This window comes from Nuphar pumila, unplaced genomic scaffold (genome assembly GCF_984573655.1).
Source record: "Nuphar pumila unplaced genomic scaffold, dmNupPumi1.hap1.1 HAP1_SCAFFOLD_372, whole genome shotgun sequence".
NCBI classification, from domain to species: Eukaryota; Viridiplantae; Streptophyta; class Magnoliopsida; order Nymphaeales; family Nymphaeaceae; genus Nuphar; species Nuphar pumila.
Genome location: NW_028323309.1, coordinates 32362 through 50922, shown reverse-complemented (window position 1 = coordinate 50922; position 18561 = coordinate 32362). Strand labels below are relative to the sequence as shown.

Here is an 18561-nt window from a genome sequence, read left to right as displayed (position 1 = left end):
ATATTATTCATGAATCGTTAAGTGATAGACAAGAAAACAATGTCCTATGAGTGATTCATTTCAAGCATTCAAACATAAAGCATTTAAAAACATTTCATCACTTAATATTCTATTCAACCTTAACTCACATAATAAAGCAAAATCTATATGCATTCAAGTCATAGAGGTCATCGCATATATATATATATATATATATATATATATATATATATATATATATATATATATATATATATATATATATATATATATATATATATATACATACATCTAAGATATTCAGATCATTGCATCATTTTTATATGCATTCGTAATTCTTATAAACAATATGTCAAATGATATTTGACCATTCCAGCATGAAACACACGCACATACCTTCTAACAAATTTAGTTAGATATTTATAATTCACATCAATCATGATACATAGGTGTGATATATAATCATTTGTTTTTTTTAGTATGAAAATATATAATCATTTGTTTTTATTGAAATATTACTAAAAGTTAAAATAGTGTTTAACAAATTAAATAAAATAATGTCCATACATGTTGGAGTCATGTCCTCACTCATGACGCAACATATAAATGGTGTGTCCCAGTAACATGGATCGACATAGTCCCAAAAATAAATAAACAAATTGTATTTTATTACTAATAAAACAAGAACTTAAAGGTTGTGTTTGAATGCATCGGCTCTTGGGATTTGAAATCCTCATATTTGAGAACCATGAATCTCTAACCCAACCATACAGAGGGGGCCCACACACCTCGCTAGGTGGGTCAGCTTAAGGCTTTCAAGTTGAAGGAGGTGGATCAACTTAAGGCTTTCAATGTTTGTCATTGACTGCTGGGAATTTGGTTTATTAACCAAACCGTTGTACCAAAGCTTCTACCCAATATATTACAGGGACCTTAGAGTGAAAAATAATTAATATTCCCAACTCTACTATGGTCCTTTGTCTTCTCTCAGCTAGCCCATTTTGCTCAAGGGTCTTAGGGCATGAAATAATATGCTTGATTTCATTCTGTTTTAGAAATAATTTTAGTAGACGTATTCCCCGCCACCATCTGATTGAATAACCTTTATTTTATTTCCAATTTGGGTTTTAATAAAATTATGAAAAATCTCAAAACATTCCACCAACTCTGATAGTTGCTTCAAAGGTAGAACTAAGTATAACGAGAGTGATCATCCAAAAAAAAAATACACAATAGTGAAACCCTTGATTAGAAGTTATAGGAGACGAACCCATAAATCTTAATGAACCTTATCAAAAGGCTTATTATATGAATAACCAGAATCATAAAACGACACTCGACACTACTTGGTCATTGCACAACTGGTGCAACTTTTATTCAACTTATGCAAAAAACTATTAGATAATCATTTTTATTCTTCTTCAAGAAATTCACGACCTCCATTTGTGGGTGCCTGAGCCTTTGATGCCAAATGTTGTCATGCACTACTCAATAACGAGTAGCAAAGCGAGTTTTATTCTATTCTTTCTTGGATCAAGAAAATAGAGATCTCCACTTCTATGCCCCACTGCTACTCCCGACTTGCTTGCCCTGTCCTTTAAGATAAACCCATCAGAGTAAAATTTGACAGCCAGTGGTTGTTCCAAAGTCAATTGGCTAACATAAATTAAATTTCTTCTTATTTTTGGAGTGAGTAAAACATTGTCAGGACATCCGATCGACCATAATCTTCCCAGGTGCTTCATACTTAACTAAGTTGTGAAGTTTATCTGAATCAAAAGACATATGAGACAATGCACTAGTGTCAGAGAACTAGGCATGATCCTAGTTGTTCCAAATTGTCATAACAGGACGTATTACTAAATGTCTTTCGCTTGATATGTTTGATTTAAACAATTCCAGCATTTGAGAGTCATGTGGTTTGGCTTGAAGCAGATCTGGCATAGCCCATCGGTTTTTGCGCTTGATGTCTGATTTTGAGTTTGGCCTCCTTGCAATAGCTGATTATTATTTTGTTCACCTCTTCTATTTGAACCTTGATTATTGGCCTCCTTGATCTATTGGCTGACTCTTGGAAGAATCCTCTCCGTCTTTGATGTGAAATTTCCAGGACTTCTCCCTTACATAGTGACGAAAGTTAAATTGAAACGGCAAATCATTGGCAGCTAAAAATTTGTGAGAGGTTTTTTTTTTAAATCTCACATTTTTGGCAAAATTATGACAATAAAAAATTAAAATATATTTTTTATAAGAAAATATACATAAAAATATTTAAAATTAAAAATATCATGTTTAAAATACGATATTTATGTTTTTGATGAAAAACTCATGAGAAATTGAAAATATCTTGAGAATTAACTCATTTTCATTTTTGGATAATTTCTCACGATAATTTTGTGAGATTTTCATAAATCTCAGGAGATTTGTCACTATGCTCTGTTGAGGGTGGCCAAAGAAGGCAACATTGTAATTGACAAGGATTGATAGTTTGCCTACATGAAAGCTCTTCATAGTTTAATGTCCTTGAAGCATTGGGACAATCTCTTTGAACGTCAAAGTAGGAGGTTTTGACATTGTTGCCACTAAGTACTCATATCTAGGTCTGAGTCTGTTCAACAACATAGAAACCTTGGTATGAACATTGATTGGTTTCTCGATTGCTGCCAATTCATCACAAACATTTTTAAAATTAAGATAATTGAACACAAACAACTTTCTTTTGTGAATCATTTGCAACTTTATCAAGATATGACACTCTCTTTCTTGAGAGTCCAATGTGAATGCTATTGAAACTTTTAAGACTGAATCATCGTAAACGTGTTGTTTTTTAAGCAATAGTTGTTCTACTTAGAATCAAGTCATCAGAGTAATGAGTACTCGTGTAACTATGCTCTCAAGATACAACCAAGCTTTTTGAGTGATCAGACCATGCCCAACACTGAGTGAGCCCAACAACCTCGACACAGACCCCCCCTTGAACAACCTATTGACTAGTGTTGAATCGGGTATAGATTCTGAGTATGGATACGAGTATGAATCTGGATCCTATAACAACTTGGCTATGGATCACAACTGGATCTAGGCTAACTTGATTAGGACCAAAAGAATTTGGGCTAACTGAATTTGGGTTAACCGGATCGAGATAGCAATTGAACCTGGATTCGAATAGTAACTGAATCCGAACTTCAAACTTTGAAAACCAAAAGAGGAAAGAGAAAGCAAAACTCAAGGAGAATATAGTGAGCATAGTGCACTCATGAGAGAAAAAGGAGAGAAGAGAATGAAATGCTTCGAATTGGAGAGGGTTGGGGTTTATATAGGCCCTAGCCCAACAATGATCAATTAAGGTCATAAAGGGCTTTGAATAGGCCCAAACGATCAGAAATAAATGGACCACGGTCGGCTAAACGGTCAGCCATGAATGCCCAAATAGCTGGAAAGAGAGGGCACCAATTTTGGGTCCAAAATAATCATGGAAGGGTCAAAGTCAACCAATATTGGGTAAATAATAGAAGGTTAATATGTCTGGATGGCTATGGACCGTTAGCACCATTAATGCCCATGCAAAAATGTTGGGCAAGGCCCAAACGGATTTTGGTCAGTGTCCAAAAAGATTCAAATAGTTTTAATGGAAAGTCAAAATCGATTTAATGGTTGGTCAAAGGTGAAAAATATACTTGAGGATTAAAATAGTCATAAGTACTAAAAAAAAGTCAAAGACGAAACCAAACTGAGTCAGGTCGAGTCTAGTTCTGTAATCCACAAACCCAAATCTAAATCTAAATCTAAATATATATTATTTATGATCCAAGATCCAATTGTGGGTTTATAGGTTTGTTCAATGCCCTTGAGGGCAATGCACTCTAAAGCACCACCCTTCTATACAAAGTCAATGAAGGTTCCTACGCCTTCCAAGACCAAACTTTTGTAGAAAACTCAAAACCCACAACTTAAGCAAATGAAGAAAAATAAGTAGGAAACTTAGGTAGTTTTAAGATATAATCCCAATAATCCCCATGTGGATTAAAACTATAAGAAGAGATCTCAAGAGGCAATTCGCAAAGTGTGTAATTGAGGGTACCTTTTGGATTTAAACCCCTATGTTAGTGTTACTTAGTTTGAGATCTCAATGACGTTAGTTTTGAATTGAGAATCCTAATTGACTTTCTAAACACTGTAACAAACACTTTCACTTTAGGTGGTCAAAAGTGTGTCTATCAATATATAAAAGCCGCACATTAAGGATCATGTGTTGTATCCCAGTTTTATGAGTGCTTTAAAGACAAAGTTCAAAGTCTCATATTAGGCAACCCCCACCTTTATACTCACATAGATAAGTCCATCAAGTGTGTAAACTTGTTCGAAACAAACCCAACTATAAGGCATATGGATCTTCTTAAGAGTTCAACTCGAATCAAGCTATGTTATGTGATTCTTCAAATTAAACAGGATACACCCTTGGGTGCCATTGAGAACCTCCGATCTCTGATCTGATGATCCGATGTAGGGTGAGGAGCAACTGATACGACACGGGGCACATGCTTAGATTTTTGTTTTGTTTTTTTATTTACGGGGAGAAATCACCCCCAGGATGAGAGACCTAGCCGGACTGGCTCAGCCTAGATCATATAGACATATCGAACTCTGGACTAGCTTTGATCGTATTGACTGTTTTTTAACTTCGATTAACTTTGTATTATTTGGCATTCAATACCATCTAGTGGTAGAAAGTTAAACAAAACTTAGGTCAGCTTACGTGACTGGGTTTAGACTCAAAATTGTTGTTTTGTGTTATCGAACTCTTTTTTTATAATAATTTTAGTTCTAATCCGTCGCAAAACAAAAATCTTCATATAGTAATGACAGCTTTGCGACGAAACTTGTCGTTCTCTAAGTCCCCGCAAATTAGTGACAAAACGGGTGACAAATAGTTTCCGTCGCTACTTAGCAACAATAATTTTGCGATAAAAGTTATTCGTCGTTACTCCGATGTTAATCCGTCACTAAACACTTTAGCGACGGATTAGCACCATATTAGCGACGAAGTAGGGTCGTCGCTAATTCACAGATTTATTGTAGTGCATGTAATATGTCTTAATGAAAATTACCATAAATGTTTCATTTTTATTCTTGAAAGGCAAGTTGGGTGGTTAGGCAGACCACTACCAGTTATGCCAATTATACTAAGATTAGCCAAAAATGACAAATTACCCTATAAACCATTAGCAAGATCCACATAATACACGAATACGGTTTAATAATTTATAAACTCCATCAAAAATATATTTAAATATAATATATATAGTGATTTATAGCTAAAAATAGTTTTATAAATGCAAATTATACCCTGATTGGCCATAAATGAACAAATGAATATGTAATATATCAAAAAATAAAAAGCTAAAAGCTAAAAATACATTTATAATTTGTTGACAAAAAATAAGATATTTATTTATTAATAATCCTTAAAAAATAGGTTTCTCCAATTATCTTCAAAAAATAAAAAAACATCTTCAGTTTTTTCAGATTTGAAACACCCAAGTCTTTTTTGAAAATTATATACATAGAAATCTTTTTCAAGAAGGTACTTCCACCATTAAGTTACCCGATCCTGCCTTAGAGTTTCAAACTAAAAAGATACTTAGGCTCTGGTTGAAAAATGGTTGTTCGAGGAAGTCTATGCATTTGGAAAATTGGTAGCTGCCAAATCCATTGCTTGGTGCAAATATAAAGGAGAGATAGTCTCATTTCTTCTCCCAAATGCAGAAATTCCCATCCCAGCAACGGGTTTCCACACAACCACCACCAAGGTGGTTTGACCATGTATTTACCAAATCCATAAAGTCCCATCCCAGGTGCCACTTACCAAACAGATTAATTTGACTTGCAAATCCTACCCAAAACCATATATGTGATTCTTCAAATTAAACACCCTTGGGTGCCTTTGAGAACCTCCGATCTCTGATCTGATGATCCGATGTAGGGTGAGGAGCAACTGATACGACACGGGGCACATGCTTAGATTTTTGTTTTGTTTTTTTATTTACGGGGAGAAATCACCCCCAGGATGAGAGACCTAGCCGGACTGGCTCAGCCTAGATCATATAGACATATCGAACTCTGGACTAGCTTTGATCGTATTGACTGTTTTTTAACTTCGATTAACTTTGTATTATTTGGCATTCAATACCATCTAGTGGTAGAAAGTTAAACAAAACTTAGGTCAGCTTACGTGACTGGGTTTAGACTCAAAATTGTTGTTTTGTGTTATCGAACTCTTTTTTTATAATAATTTTAGTTCTAATTATTTTATTCTTAAAATGTAAATGACGATTTTTTTTGTGGTGACTAATCATGATTTTTCAAAGAATCTAAATGATGAGGATGGTCGAGGCTGATTAATCACTATTTGCCAATTAAAGCACTTACTGGGGAATTACGGGCCAATTAAATCCAACAACTTCCAAGGTGTCATGGGATCCAGAATGAAGATCCAATCCACGACCCAACCTATAACAAATCGGTTTTCACCTCCTGTCTTTCATATCCAAACAAAGAGAGTCGTCCGTAACAAATGAAAACATTAATTTTTGTGTAAAAAATTCAAATAAGATTAAACGATTTTACAATAAACATATAGAGACTCGAGACAAGTTTGGACACGATAAAACATGACAAAAAACCATAGCCCCATCGAAGCAAAGAATTTAAATCAAGAACATTGCTAGGGTTTTCCCTTGAGGGAAACGCCCTCCAAAAATAGGCGTATGCCGTTTTTAAGTGGCGAGCACACGGTATTCTTTAGTAAAAGGCGAAAGAATAGTTCGCTCTGTGCTCACCACGCGGCTGCGTGATTGTAAACGGTTGCATGCCACCCCTTTATATACAAGAGACTTGGCCACCAACATCTCTCGCTGATCGATATGGGACTAACACATTCATTTGTTGAAACCACCCAACAGAACAGACTACAACGTTCCCTCGTATGCGGTTTCATCTCTGTTGCTCGTCTAAGCCGCGTAACATTGGTCTCAGGAACAGAGCCTCTATCGTTGAGCTCGGTTTGGACCTGAAACTGAGCTTCTATGGTTCGGGTCATGCTCCACTTTCTAGGTTTACTCCTAAAACTGGGACAGCCCAGTCTTTAGTTTTACATGTTCGAGGTCTGCTTGTTTGGGCATCGTGAGCAGCCCAAGGGCTTGATGCCTTACATAGGGGAGCAAGTAGGTGCGGCACTCAAGGTGTAAGTAGGTCCGAACAGGAACTAGGCCAAGTTCATGAACAGGGCTACCTTCATCTGGACCCGGAACTGGATCCTACTGGAACATACTGCCTTAATTAGATCCTTGTACCCATCCAGCATGATCTGAAAATACGGTTGGCCAAGACGAATATCAAGACCGATTATTTATTGGACCATATCCAAAAATCAAGGGGTGGATTGGAGTTCAGCTGTCGTCAACCTATTTTAATTGGATCTAAATACATCTGGAACCGATCCAGCTTGATTTTCGTCCAGTGTGGGTATGGCTGAAAATTGTGGACCCATATGGGTTTTAGCGGGTTGGGATGCAAATGGGCCAGGTCTTAAGTAGACACATTTTTTAACTGGGTATAAAAATTAGACCCGTATGTGTTAATCGGTTCAAGTACAAAGCAGGTTAGCCGTCATTTGTTTCGGGTTTGGGTTCAAGATCGAGTATTGTAGATCGGTAGGGGTTAATGTATTCAAGTATAGACTGGTTAGGGTATAAATGGGTTGTGTTTGTCACGAGCTCATTCTTAATTTAGTTGGCTGCTCCTTTAACAAGATAATGCATTCTCTTAAAAAAAACAAGATTATACATTAAAAAGCTTTATTATATTTATGAACACTTGTAATTCGTAAAGCATATTAAAGATCACTATTATAAAGTATGCAAAAAAATTGAAGACAAAAAGAATATTATTGAAAACTAACCAAATTATCGATTTAAAACGAAAATTTTCCATTTAAAAAAAAAGAAAATATTGTAAATATTGGTTCATATTTAGAAAGAATCAAAATCAATAATTTAATGCAATTACTTTTTTTTTTTTTTTTGCTTTTTAGAGCTAGTAATCCAGTTATCATAAAGGAAGCCAATTGGATTAGTGCTATGATATTTCTATGAAATGATTAAAGTTATCATAAATGTTGTGCATTGGGTTCGGGTTACAGAATGTCCAGGACTGGATTTGGATTTGGATTTGGATTCAAGTACATACCTGGTTTCAGTTTAAGTCATTTGGGGTATAGATTGCTTTGAACTGTTTGCACCAGGCAATAAAACGGTCAGGTCGAAACATGTTTGCTTCTATACCTTTCACAATAACTTTGTAAACAGAATTTTACTTGTCCAGTACTGGGTTGTCAGAAATGAAACAGGTTTGGGTTGAGGTACAGATTGTATAAGATAATTTCTGCCTGTGTATAAAATGGGCTTAAGTGCATATCGGATTTGGGTTTTGGTTGGTTAGGGTATAGATTGCGTATAACTGTTTGCACCGGGTATCAAAAACGGATCAGTTGCAAACAGATTTGGTTTTATATCCTTCACCATAACTTTGTAAACAGTTTTTTTACCTAATATGCACACGGTAATGATGCATGTAACATGGCTTAATGAAAATTACCATAAAATGTTTCATTTTTATTCTTGAAAGGCAAGCTGGGTGGTTAGGCAGACCACTACCAGTTATACAATTATACCATTGGGTTTTGAACCTGCAACGTCCCAACACAAGGTGAGGTGCACTAGTTGCTCCTACCAGACAAGCGGAGCCTGTTGGTATAAATGTTTCAAGTGTTGCTGAACATGATCCTTGGAATTCTTTGGTGGACATCGGGTCACCCCATCCTAGCTTGACCAAGCCTTGTTATGGCTTGACAGGCCTGACCCGGTCTCAGCCTCGCAAAAGACAACCAGACTCTTGTAGGGTTTGAGCTGGGCACAGGACTTATTGGGCTGAGGCGGATCTTGCCGATTGCCGAGCCCTTTCAGTCCAAGTAGTGAATGGGTCAGGTTTGGTTGGACCTCCAGCCTGAATTTCTTATACAGATCATGCAACAAGATCCAATCGATGGATCAGATTCATTCTTATCAGATCAGACTTTGTGTATTTTAGACTTTTAGTCAATATTTTCAGCAAGTGTGTTGAACAAGTTGTTCCACCAAGTTTCAAATTTTATTTTCCCATCGAAGTCCTTAAGAGTTTAAACCATCACAGGATCATATATCACAATCCTAAAAGACACATACCAATCCAAGACATCTTCAAAGTTTTTATAGAATAAATTGTGGAGATCTGATCCACGACCCAGCATGAATCCAACCGGTTTTCACGTCTTCCATTACTGAAAATGAAACCCCACAATCGATAAACTAATAAAATTTCATCATTAGAGATTGGTAGGGGTGCGCCAGGCCCGTGCAGTAGTGCAACGCAAGGGCGACGCTCGAAGGGCCCAGTAGCAAGCTACTGTGGTGGCACCTTCCCCCAAAAGAAATTAATTTAATATCGTGTGGTCACATGGACCACATATCAGATATTAAACTGATAAGAACAGATACTACACTTGATCTTAGCCAAAAGGCCGAGAAAGGTATGAGTTCAACATTCCTCTCGACCTCACTTTATACACCCTTCACCCCCTCTCACTCCGCTCTATTAGTCGATATGGGACTAAAATCGAAGTCTCATATTCTACCACCGAGCAAAAACACCCACCCATGGTTTTCCTCTCTTGGGCAAGCGTTCCTCATCATCAAAAAACATGACGATGATAGGTATGTATTGCCCGTATGGGTAACCCTTGCCCGGAACCATGATGTATGCAATTCAAGTTAAATGCAATGATCAGATGATGGTCATATTGTAGATCTATTTAGCTTGCCAGATGGAGCTGCATTTGATATGTTTTTTTTTTTTTTGGCTCATTTTAGGTGTTGCATCATTTTCATGAGGTTAGAGGTGCGGATGGATTGCATTGGGTCGGACATCCGACCCAAATCTAATGTAGTTTTCTAAAACATATCTTCAAATAAAAACTCAATGTTGCGTTTGACGGGCAGCCTAGGTTCAAATCCCCATGGGTGTCACCCCCTGTGGAAGCCGAAGCTTGGCGACTCTGTGAGTCGAGTGGTAAACCCTTAGTTTTACACTGGCAGGACAGCGACCAAAAGCATGGCAGGCTGACCCAGCACAGCTTGGTCTATGCGCCTGGGGTGGTTTTTCTGAGTAAAAAAAAACTGAATGTTGAGTCAGTTTGGGTTCAGATTTAAGTGGTACCACTGGGTTGAACCTTTTATTTGACCTCCATTCAACTCTTAGATTGAATATTATCCATGTCATAGGTTTTTACGTAATTGCTTGTTTCCATCACTTTTTCAATACAAGATCCGGTATCACCATATAAAATCAGGTTTTCCCATAGTGACAAATATTCCTAATACTTCAAAAATGTAGCAGAGAAAGTAGCCATATTTTGGTGGACATTTTAAATGGTCAAAATATCACACAATACTTTCAAAATATCATGATATTATCACATAGCAAAATATCATGATTTTGTTGTGATATTTACCGCAAATTAATGGGAAAAGACTGCAGTTTACATATTTTGTTGTGATGTTAAGATGAACATGGTTGAATGCCAACTAAAGTTCAAACTCAGACTTAGAGATAAGAACAAGAAATTCAAATTCAATGCTAAAAAGAGAAAAATGTTTTCTCCTATACTTATGAAAAATCGGGTCACTATGCAAGAAAATGCCGACCCCGAAAGGATTTTTATAGGAATAAATCTAGTAAACTCGATGACGACTTGGTGACTGTAGTTAGTGAGGTATTTATGATTAATTCAGATAAAACCCAAATTTTGGTTGATTTACCAACTAGTTTTAAACCCTTGGGACGCAAATGCATTTTCAAAAGAAAAATTTGAACTAATGACTCTATTAAAAACTTTAATGCTAGACTTGTAGCTAAAGGTTTCAAACATAAACCTGAATTTGATTATTTTGACACCTATACCCCCTCGAAGTAGGATTTCATGAGTTAGAATAATGGTTGTTTTTGCGTTAATTTACAATTCTAAAATTCATCAAATGGAGGTCAAAATTACCTTATTTAATGGTGTCTTAGAAGAACAAAATTTATATGCAACAACTGGAAGGTTATATAACACCAGGTCAAAAAATGAAAGTTTGCAATCTCTTAAGGTCATTGTATGGATTAAAATAATCACCTAAACAATCGTTTATAACACCCGATCAAGAAAAGAAAGTTTGCAATCTCTTAAGGTCATTGTATGGTTTAAAACAATCACTTAAACAATGACATGAGAAATTTGATAAAGTAATCATTTAATATGGTTTTAAAATTCATGACTTTGATAAATGCATATATAGCAAAATAAAAGATAATAATGTTATAATTATTTATCTCTATGTGGATGGTATGTTAATCATGAGTAATGATGTAGAATGCATAAATAATATCCAAAGCTTTATTTCATCTAAGTTCGACATGAGTTTAGCTGATGTTATACTTGGTATTGAACTTATTAGACATGAAAATGATTATGGATTAACTCAATCCCGCTATTTTGAGAAAATAATTAGAAAATATAATCAGTATAATTATAATAATGTTGCTACTCCGATTGATCATAGTGTTAAGTTGTCGATTAATACTGAAAAAAGTATATCCCAGTTAGATTATGCAAGTATTATTGGCAGCCTCATATGTGCAAGTTGTGGATCCTAGTGTTAAGAACTAAACAAAACATAACATTTAGCATGAGTGAGCTGAGTTGATATACTAGTAATTCAGGACAAGCGCATTGAAATGCAATATATCGAGTCCTGAAGTACTTAAGAGAAACTTTAGAATATGAAAGATTTTATGAGAGAGAACCCATTGTACTTGATCGATCGGTACAATGATACAAATCGAATTTCTTATTTCAATAAATCATTATCCACAGGTGGTTGGATTTTTACCCAAAAATATAAAGTAATTGCTTGGAGATTCAAGAAACTAATTTTGATAACACATTGTACAATGAAAATAGAATTGATAGAACTAGCATCAGCCTGTATCAAAGCTGAGTGGCTAAAAAATCCCTTAATGAAGATGCCATTAGGAGATAAGTTTGTACCCTCGATAGTTATGCATTGTGATAGTCAAACAACTATATATAAAGCAAAAAGTACTATTTTATGTGAAAAAGTTAGGCATATAAGTCTAAAGCATAATTATGTGAATAATTTACTCAAGTAAAAAGTATTCTCAATTGAATATGTAAAATCTTGTAAAAACTTATCAGATCCGTCGACAAAAGAATTTTCTCGAGATATTGTATTTAAGACATCAAGAAAAATTGAGCTAAAGTCTATAAAGGCAAACATCATTGATAGGAACACAACCACATGATAATGGTCAAAATATGTCGAGTGGTTTAATGAAAGAACAAGTCTCTTAGTAACTAAATTGAACACTTAATAATTTTTTCGTTCTTGATGTCAAGTGCTTGAAACTTGCGTACATAGCTTGATTCGTGTTGAACTCTTAATAAGATCCATATGCCTTATAGTTGGGTTTGTTTCGAACAAGTTTACACCCTTGATGGACTTATCTATGTAAGTATAAAGGTGGGGGTTGCCTAATATGAGACTTTGAACTTTGTCTTTAAAGCACTCATAAAACTGAGATACAACACATGACCCTTAATGTGCGGCTTTTATATATTGATAAACACACTTTTGACCACCTAAAGTGAAAGTGTTTGTTACAGTGTCTAGAAAGTCAATTAGGATTCTCAATTCAAAACTAACGTCATTGAGATCTCAAACTAAGTAACACTAACATAGGGGTTTAAATCCAAAAGGTACCCTCAATTATACACTTTGCGAATTGCCTCTTGAGATCTCTTCTTATAGTTTTAATCCACATGGGGATTATTGGGATTATATCTTAAAACTACCTAAGTTTCCTACTTATTTTTCTTTATTTGATTAAGCTGTGGGTTTTGAGTGTTCTACAAAAGTTTGGTCTTGGAAGTCGTAGGAACTTTCATTGACTTTGTATAGAAGGGTGGTGCCTTAGAGTGCATTGCCCTCAAGGGCATTAGATTTTGGGCTTGAACAAACCTATAAACCCACAATTGGATCTTGGATCATAAATAATATATATGTAGATTTAGATTTAGATTTAGATTTAGATTTAGATTTGGGTTTGTGGATTACAGATCTAGACTCGACCTGACTCGGTTTGGTTTCGTCTTTGACTTTTTTTTAGTACTTACGACTATTTTAATCCTCAAGTATATTTGTCACCTTTGACCAACCATTAAATCGATTTTGACTTTCCATTAAAACTATTTGAATCTTTTTGGACACTGACCAGAATCTGTTTGGGCCTTGCCCAACATTTTTGCATGGGCATTAAAGGTCCAAACGGTCCATAGCCATCCAAACTTATTGACCTTCTATTATTGACCCAGTATTTGTTGACTTTGACACTTTCATGATTATTTTGGACCCAAAATGGGTGCCCTCTCTTTCCAGCCATTTGGGCATTCATGGCTCACCGTTTAGCCGACCGTGGTTCATTTATTTCTGATCGTTTGGGCCTATTCAAAGCCCTTTATGACCTTAATTGTTAATTGTTGGGCTAGGGCCTATATAAACCCCAACCCTCTCCCATTCTAAGCATCTCATTCTCTTCTCTCCTCTTTCTCTCACGAGTGCACTCTGCTCACTATATTCTCCTTGAGTTTTTCTTTCTCTTTCCTCTTTTGGTTTTCAAAGTTCGAAGTTTGGATTCAGTTACTATTTGAATCCAGGTTCAATTTCTATCTCGATCCGGTTAACCTAGATTCAGTTAGCCCAAATTCTTTTTGTCCTAATCGAGTTAGCCTAGATCCAGTTGTGATCCATAGCCAAGTTGTTATAGGATCCAGATTCATACTCATATCCATACTCAAAATCTATACCTGATTCAACATTAGTCAATAGGTTGTTCAAGGGGGGTCTGTGTCGAGGTTGTTGGGCTCACCCAATGTAGGGCATGGTCCGATCATTCAAAAGCTCGGTTGTTTCTTGAGAGCATAGTTACACGAGTACTCATTACTCTGATGACTTGATTCTAAGTAGAGCAACTATTGCTTAAAAAACAACACGTTTACGATGATTTAGTCTTAAAAGTTTCAGTAACATTCACATTGGACTCTCAAGAAAGAGAGTGCCATCTCTTGCTAGAGTTGCAAATGATTCACAAAAGAAAGTTGTTTGTGTTTGATTATCTTAATTTTAAAAATGTTTGTGATGATTTGGCAGCAATCGAGAAACCAATCAACGTTCATACCAAGGTTTCTATGTTGTTGAACAGACTCAGACCTAGATATGAGTACTTAGTGGCAACAATGTCAAAACCTCCTACTTAAACGTTCAAAGAGATTGTCCCAATGCTTCAAGGACATTAACTATAAAGAGCTTTCATGTAGGCAAACTATCAATCCTTGTCAATTACAATGTTGCCTTCTTTGGTCACCCTCAACGGAGCATAGTGACAAATCTTCTGAGATTTATGAAAATCTCACAAAATTATTGTGAGAAATTATCCAAAAATTAAAATGAGTAAATTCTCAAGATATTTTCAATTTCTCATGAGTTTTTCATCAAAAACATAAATATCGTATTTTAAACATGATATTTATGTTTTAAACATCTATTTATCATGAAAAAATATGTATTTTTAATTTTAAATATTTTTATGTATATTTTCTTATAAAATTTATATTTTAATTTTTTATTGTCATAATTTTGCCAAAAATGTGAGATTTTCAAAAAAAAAAACTCTTACAAATTTTTAGTTGCCAATGATTTGCCGTTTCAATTTAACTTTTGTCACTATGTAAGGGAGAAGTCCTGGAAATTTCACATCAAAGAGGAGAGAATTCGCCCAAGAGTCAGCCAATAGATCAAGGAGGCCAATAATCAAGGTTCAAATAGAAGAGGTGAACAAAATAATAATCAGCTATTGCAAGGAGGCCAAACTCAAAATCAGACATCAAGCGCAAAAACCGATGGGCTATGCCAGATTTGCTTCAAGCCAAACCACATGACTCTCAAATGCTGGCATTGTTTAAATCAAACATATCAAGCAAAAGACATTTAGTAATACGTACCTGTTATGACAATTTGGAAAAACTAGGATCATGCCTAGTTCTCTGACACTAGTGCATTGTCTCATATGTCTTTTGATTCAGGTAAACTTCACAACTTAGTTAAGTATGAAGCACCTGGGAAGATTATGGTCGATCGGATGTCCTGACAATGTTTTGCTCACTCCAAAAATAAGAAGAAATTTAATTTATGTTAGTCAATTGACTTTTGAACAACCACTGGTTGTCAAATTTTACTCTGATGGGTTTATCTTAAAGGACAGGGCAAGCAAGTCGGGAGTAGCAGTGGGGCATAGAAGTGGAGATCTCTATTTTCTTGATCCAAGAAAGAATAGAATAAAACTCGCTTTGCTACTCGTTATTGAGTAGTGCACGACAACATTTGGCATCAAAGGCTCAGGCACCCACAAATGGAGGTTGTGAATTTCTTGAAGAAGAATAAAAATGATAATTAATAGTTTTTTGCATAAGTTGAATAAAAGTTGCACCAGTTGTGCAATGACCAAATAGTGTCGAGTGTCATTTTATGATTCTGGTTATTCATATAATAAGCCTTTTGATAAGGTTCATTAAGATTTATGGGTCCGTCTCCTATAATTTCTAATCAAGAGTTTCACTATTGTGTATTTTTTTTTGGATGATCACTCCTGTTATACTTAGTTCTACCTTGGAAGCAACTATCAGAGTTGGTGGAATGTTTTGAGATTTTTCATAATTTTATTAAAACCTACATTGGAAAGAAAATAAAGGTTATTCAATCAGATGGTGGCGAGGAATATGTCTACTAAAATTGTTTCTAAAACAGAATGAAATCAAGCATAATATTTCATGCCCTAAGACCCTTGAGCAAAATGGGCTAGCTGAGAGAAGACAGAGGACCGTAGTAGAGTTGGGAATATTAATTATTTTTCACTCTAAGGTCCCTGTAATATATTGGGTAGAAGCTTTGGTACAACGGTTTGGTTAATAAACCAAATTCCCAGCAGTTAATGACAAACATTGAAAGCCTTAAGCTGATCCACCTCCTTCAACTTGAAAGCCTTAAGCTGACCCACCTAGCGAGGTGTGTGGGCCCCCTCTGTATGGTTGGGTTAGAGATCCATGGTTCTCAAATCTGAGGATTTCAAATCCCAAGAGCCGATGCATTCAAACACAGCCTTTAAGTTCTTGTTTTATTAGTAATAAAATACAATTTGTTTATTTATTTTTGGGACTATGTCGATCCATGTCACTGGGACACACCATTTATATGTTGCGTCATGAGTGAGGACATGACTCCAACATGTATGGACATTATTTTAGTTAATTTGTTAAACACTATTTTAAATTTTAGTTATATTTCAATAAAAACAAATGATTAAATATTTTCTTACCAAAAAATAACTTTTTTTCATAATAAAACATTTAAAGCATGTATCACCTTATCCTATATTTCAGAAAATTTGCTAAATGGTATATCAAACTCGAGTCATAAGTCAAGTCGTGTCCACATCTCTATTTTTGTGCTTGGCAATGTTTTCATGGAATTTGGACTGACAACTGCAGTGATCAAGGATTGAGGATAGGCTGAATAGTCTTAGAGATATTACCGAATTTAAGTGGGAGAGAAAATAATGAAATTAGAGAGAGAAGGAAGCAAAGAAAAGACATACAAATTTTTGAACAAAAGGCTGAAAATGGATTGGACCTGCATTGCTCGGATCTAGATATGGAACGTTTTGGATTTAGCAAGGCACTATATGATTTACATCTTCAAATCCAGAGTGCAATAAAAAGCAATCATGCTGACAGACCTCACAAAGATACAAATATCTGGGCATGAAATGTTCTGGATTTAGTAAGGCTCTACATGAATACATCGATCCTTAGATCCACTGTTCAATGCATAACAGGCGGAGCAGTGACCCTTTGGGAGAAATTTGAAAATTACATATTTTTTTAAATATGTATGTATGTAACTAGGTATCCAAGTGGCTCAGCTTCACCATTGAAATTTGTCCTGAATTGTTTCCTATTTTTATGATAATTATGAGATTCGTTGTTTATTATATTGTTTAGGCATCAAATACCTTTTTTAGAATTTGATTGGCCTGCAATCCTTACATTCTTGCTAAAAAAATATTTGCAACCGCTAAAAGGTGCGTGTAGTGAACATAAAGTATTGGCCCCAACTAGTAGCAATGATTGTGCAGAATCTTTTTTTTTTTGGGGGTAGCGGGGGGGGGGGGACAGAGAAAGCTAAAGTTAGACGGACCCCTACTGGTTATATAACCATATACCATTGGGATTCAAACTTGTTCTAAAGTACGCAGAGGAAGAGAAAAGAATTTTGTGTATTGAATGAATACAATACATTTACAAAGCTAATATATATACTTGTACAATGGCAGATTCTGGATAAAGATCATCAATAACATTTAAAATATTTTCTTAAATCTCTGTATCTGATTCACGATATATTCAAATGGCGACCTTGATTATCGTTGTTTCTCACAATAGAATATATGATATCCTTGGTAAGATTTACAAGATATCCTCTTCCTTGATTATCGTGATCTCATAACAGATCATACGATATGCTTGGGATAACTTTCCATAAGCTTTAACATTCCCCCTCAAGTTGGTGCCTCTATGTTTAGCAGGTTCAACTTGTTCACCAGATACCTGAAACTTTCTTTACTTATTGCTTTGTTTAGTATGTCCGCTCTTTGATCTTTACTTCGAAAGTACACGGTACGAATTACTCCTGCCTCTATTTTTTCTCGAACAAAGTAACAATCTAACTCAATATGTCTTGTTCGTTCGTGGAACACCAGATTAGCCGCTATATGCATTGCGGCTTGTTTGTCACAGAATAAGACTGCTGGGCGATCTTGCTTATAACCAAGGTCTTCAAGAAGATATGTTAACCATGCAACTTCACTTGTTCATGTCGCCATACTTCTAAATTCAGCTTCTGCTGATGATCTAGAAACAACTGCCTGTTTCTTCGTTTTCCAAGATATGATATTGTCACCTAGAAAGGTACAATAACCCGATGTAGACCTTTTTGTTATTGGACAACTTGCCCAGTCAAAGTCCACATAACAACTTAATTTGAGTTCATTATTTGCTTTTAACATGATACCATGCCCAGGTGTTCCCTTTAGATATCTCAATAATTTGGTGGCTGCCTCCCAATGTTGTTCTTGTGGTTCATGCATGAATTGGCTGAGAATATGCACGGTGAATGTGATATCCGGCCTTGTAATGGTCAGATAAATGAGTCTACCAATTAACCTCCTAAAAACGGCTGCATTTGTGACCATGTTTCCACTATGATCAAATTTCTTTTGATACTCCATGGGTATAGCTGATGGTTTTGATCCTAG

General features: G+C 35.5%; 2 non-coding genes across 2 annotated transcripts; both read right to left on the bottom strand.

Moving 5' to 3' along the window:
• Nucleotides 1-6709: 6709 nt before the first annotated feature.
• LOC149810381 (U5 spliceosomal RNA) lies at nucleotides 6710-6827 on the bottom strand. Its single transcript, XR_016429269.1, has one exon. It is a non-coding gene; the product is annotated as a U5 spliceosomal RNA (small nuclear RNA).
• Nucleotides 6828-9411: 2584 nt separating this feature from the next.
• On the bottom strand, nucleotides 9412-9608 carry LOC149810380 (U2 spliceosomal RNA). Its single transcript, XR_016429270.1, has one exon. It is a non-coding gene; the product is annotated as a U2 spliceosomal RNA (small nuclear RNA).
• Nucleotides 9609-18561: the final 8953 nt, after the last annotated feature.